The 5,000-nt window shown below is 40.4% G+C and overlaps 1 protein-coding gene across 24 annotated transcripts in view; it reads left to right on the top strand.

Moving 5' to 3' along the window:
* Nucleotides 1-5,000, top strand: part of LOC144967260 (RIMS-binding protein 2-like) — a 263,317-nt gene that overhangs the window by 74,772 nt on the left and 183,545 nt on the right. The window lies entirely within an intron of this gene.

Raw genomic sequence — 5,000 nt, forward strand, 5'->3', positions numbered from 1 at the left:
GGTAGAGTCACGATCCCCCTGGCCAGGCGGAGTTGTCGTACCAGTAAGATCGCAGGTTCGAGCTCCCATCGCCGCCGCGAAGTTTTTTAAATTCTCTGTTGTCTTCTGGCACTTTCCTACTCACTTCATTTCTTGTTTTATTATCAACATAAGTGCCTGCTCCACTCACTTTTCTGAATTAATTATCCAGCTTTCATTCGCGTGAAATGGACAATAGCAATTGCTTGCTATCCTTTGATAGGATGCGAGTCTTTATTGCAAAGTAAAGTACTTTCCACCAAATCTAACAGACTCAGCAACCCAATCAATGCTGGGTCGACGGGCGGATGGAGGGGGTCAGAACAAAATCTCGCATGCGGGATCATTCTCGACCCATTTGCCAGTGAAGCGATTGCTTTACCAACTGAGCTATCCGGGCCCCCAAAAATTAAGAGTCCAGTCCATGATCAAACATCCTATTTATTGTTGGGGCAACAGCTGTAGGGATGGATCGTCTGTGTTAACATGTGATAATGGTGAAATATCACTGAAACCAATAAGTTTCAGAACTGAGTCTTTAAAACCGAAACGGACAAGGAAACGTGCCCTTTCAGAGTAATGAGTCCAATAGAGGCGGAGTTTATCCAGCTTTATAATAACAAGACTTTCCTACTCACTTCATTTCTTGTTTTATTATCAACATAAGTGCCTGCTCCACTCGCTTTTCTGAATTAATTATCCAGCTTTCAATAGCGTGAAATGGACAATATATAGCAATTGCTTGCTATCCTTTGATAGGATGCGAGTCCTTATTGCAAAGTAAAGTACTTTCCACCAAATCTAACAGACTCAGCAACCCAATCAATGCTGGGTCGACGGGCGGATGGAGGGGGTCAGAACAAAATCTCGCACGCGGGATCATTCTCGACCCCTTTGAGTGAAGCGATTGCTTTACCAACTGAGCTATCCGCCCCCCCCCCCCCCCACAAAAAAATTAAGAGTCCAGTCCATGAATGAAACATCCTATTTCTTGTCGAGCAACAGCTGTAGGGATCGTCCGTGTTAACATGCGACATAATGACAAATTATGGGCTACTTATCATGACACATATTATCATTGTCCTGATATGTTGGATAGAGACCAATCCCATAGAACAATGGTGAAATATCACTGCAGTCAATAAGTTTCAGAAGTGAGTCCATAAAATCGAAATGGATTATAAAACGTAGCCTTATCAGAGCCATATGGCCTATGGAGCCGGAGTTTATATATAACTTTAAATGGACGGTAGCAATTGCTTGCTACCTTTCGGATTGGATGTTAGTCTATCTGCTTACCTCCAAGTCTAACAGTCCAGCTACCCAATCACTGCTTGGAGAGCGTATGTGTTTGTGGTAATATATGCATTGTATTATCATAGTTTATATAATAGTTTTTAATTGAAATGAGAAGTAAGTTGCCACTTTGGCGTATTTTAAGCCAAATTGTGATATTGGAAATAAGTTTTGAATGTTGATTGATTTGATCGTTTAAGGTGTGGTGAAATGATTCTCTACGAATTTTTAATTCAGAAAAGTGAGTGGAGCAGGCACTTATGTTGGTAACAACAAGATATGAAGTGAGTAGAAAAGTGCCAGAAGACAATAGAGAATAAAATTATTTTTTTTTTTTTTTTTTTCGCGGCGGTGGTGGGGTTTGAACCTGCGACCTTATTGGTACGACAACTCCGCCTGGCAGGTGAGAGCGTGGCTCTACCGTGTGAGCTATCCACGAACACAAAATATTCGTTTCAAACTCAAAGTCATTTCTAGATCCCTCTCTCACCCACTTCTTGAGATCGCCGATTCGTTCACCACCATCGCGAAGTAATTTTGACCAGCAGTTAAGCTTAATAGCCAATATTCTCATCACAAACATATAACATGGAAACGATTGAGACATTGAGTATGCTCCGGTGTATGGGGTGAATTTTTAATTCAGAAAAGTGAGTGGAGCAGGCACTTATGTTGGTAACAACAAGATATGAAGTGAGTAGAAAAGTGCCAGAAGACAATAGAGAATAAAATTATTTTTTTTTTTCGCGGCGGTGGTGGGGTTTGAACCTGCGACCTTATTGGTACGACAACTCCGCCTGGCAGGTTAGAGCGTGGCTCTACCGTGTGAGCTATCCACGAACACAAAATATTCGTTTCAAACTCAAAGTCATTTCTAGATCCCTCTCTCACCCACTTCTTGAGATCGCCGATTCGTTCACCACCATCGCGAAGTAATTTTGACCAGCAGTTAAGCTTAATAGCCAATATTCTCATCACAAACATATAACATAGAGACGATTGAGACATTGAGTATGCTCCGGTGTATGGGGTGAATTTTTAATTCAGAAAAGTGAGTGGAGCAGGCACTTATGTTGGTAACAACAAGATATGAAGTGAGTAGAAAAGTGCCAGAAGACAATAGAGAATAAAATTATTTTTTTTTTTCGCGGCGGTGGTGGGGTTTGAACCTGCGACCTGCGCTCTAACCTGCCAGGCGGAGTTGTCGTACCAATAAGGTCGCAGGTTCAAACCCCACCACCGCCGCGAAAAAAAAAAAAAAAAAAAAAAAAATTTTATTCTCTATTGTCTTTTGGCACTTTTCTACTCACTTCATATCTTGTTGTTACCAACATAAGTGCCTGCTCCACTCACTTTTCTGAATTAAAAATTCACCCCATACACCGGAGCATACTCAATGTCTCAATCGTTTCTATGTTATATGTTTGTGATGAGAATATTGGCTATTAAGCTTAACTGCTGGTCAAAATTACTTCGCGATGGTGGTGAACGAATCGGCGATCTCAAGAAGTGGGTGAGAGAGGGATCTAGAAATGACTTTGAGTTTGAAACGAATATTTTGTGTTCGTGGATAGCTCACACGGTAGAGCCACGCTCTAACCTGCCAGGCGGAGTTGTCGTACCAATAAGGTCGCAGGTTCAAACCCCACCACCGCCGCGAAAAAAAAAAAAAATAATTTTATTCTCTATTGTCTTCTGGCACTTTTCTACTCACTTCATATCTTGTTGTTACCAACATAAGTGCCTGCTCCACTCACTTTTCTGAATTAAAAATTCACCCCATACACCGGAGCATACTCAATGTCTCAATCGTTTCTATGTTATATGTTTGTGATGAGAATATTGGCTATTAAGCTTAACTGCTGGTCAAAATTACTTCGCGATGGTGGTGAACGAATCGGCGATCTCAAGAAGTGGGTGAGAGAGGGATCTAGAAATGACTTTGAGTTTGAAACGAATATTTTGTGTTCGTGGATAGCTCACACGGTAGAGCCACGCTCTAACCTGCCAGGCGGAGTTGTCGTACCAATAAGGTCGCAGGTTCAAACCCCACCACCGCCGCGAAAAAAAAAAAAAAAAATTATATTCTCTATTGTCTTCTGGCACTTTTCTACTCACTTCATATCTTGTTGTTACCAACATAAGTGCCTGCTCCACTCACTTTTCTGAATTAAAAATTCACCCCATACACCGGAGCATACTCAATGTCTCAATCGTTTCTATGTTATATGTTTGTGATGAGAATATTGGCTATTAAGCTTAACTGCTGGTCAAAATTACTTCGCGATGGTGGTGAACGAATCGGCGATCTCAAGAAGTGGGTGAGAGAGGGATCTAGAAATGACTTTGAGTTTGAAACGAATATTTTGTGTTCGTGGATAGCTCACACGGTAGAGCCACGCTCTAACCTGCCAGGCGGAGTTGTCGTACCAATAAGGTCGCAGGTTCAAACCCCACCACCGCCGCGAAAAAAAAAAAAAATAATTTTATTCTCTATTGTCTTCTGGCACTTTTCTACTCACTTCATATCTTGTTGTTACCAACATAAGTGCCTGCTCCACTCACTTTTCTGAATTAAAAATTCACCCCATACACCGGAGCATACTCAATGTCTCAATCGTTTCTATGTTATATGTTTGTGATGAGAATATTGGCTATTAAGCTTAACTGCTGGTCAAAATTACTTCGCGATGGTGGTGAACGAATCGGCGATCTCAAGAAGTGGGTGAGAGAGGGATCTAGAAATGACTTTGAGTTTGAAACGAATATTTTGTGTTCGTGGATAGCTCACACGGTAGAGCCACGCTCTAACCTGCCAGGCGGAGTTGTCGTACCAATAAGGTCGCAGGTTCAAACCCCACCACCGCCGCGAAAAAAAAAAAAAAATTTTATTCTCTATTGTCTTCTGGCACTTTTCTACTCACTTCATATCTTGTCTCTACGATTTTGTAGCGTTTAATCTGCTCAGCCACGGGGTTCGAGATCAAGATCCGATCGAAGACGGGGCTCAGCTTGTATGCCCATAACTATACCAATGTTCTACGTCACCTTGCTCTTCATGTTCATCTGGCTAGTCAATATTATCAAGAAACATAATAACGTCTTGTCAAAAGGCCAATAAGGTCATCGATTAGTAAGTGTTTTAAGGTCAATGCTATATGTGTTGAATAACGCACCAAGCTGGACAAAAATAGGCATGCCTCCCCTGAAGCAAAGCAAAATTAAACAAAACAAAACCTATCCCTAGTTATTAATGTGACATATTACATTTCACATTAATTTGATGTCACGGTGACATTGCTTGTTCGCGAATTATGCGTAATTTACCTATTTTAAATCAAATTATTTGGTTTCATGGATTAATTTCAGAACTGTTGTCCGTTTCATAATTCATCTTAGAAATTTTACTCTCTAAAACTGTCTGTTGGATGGTTCTAATGTTTTATATGTCTATTCCATATACTTACAACCGAGTTGTTACATTGATTGCTCACGAATTATGCGCTATTTATCTCTTCTTTAAATTTAATTTTAGAGTAGCTGTAGTCCATTTCGTACTTCATCTTAAAGGTTTTACTCTAAAACTGTCTTTTGAATGGCACTGATTTTTTGCATGTCTGTTTCATCTACCTACAACAGAACAAAAATAGTTTTTTCTCATTTGAAAAAAAAAAAAACATCTCTAT

Source organism: Berghia stephanieae, chromosome 3 (assembly GCF_034508935.2).
Source record: "Berghia stephanieae isolate SIO BIC M18660-M18661 chromosome 3, UCSD_Bste_1.3, whole genome shotgun sequence".
NCBI classification, from domain to species: Eukaryota; Metazoa; Mollusca; class Gastropoda; order Nudibranchia; family Aeolidiidae; genus Berghia; species Berghia stephanieae.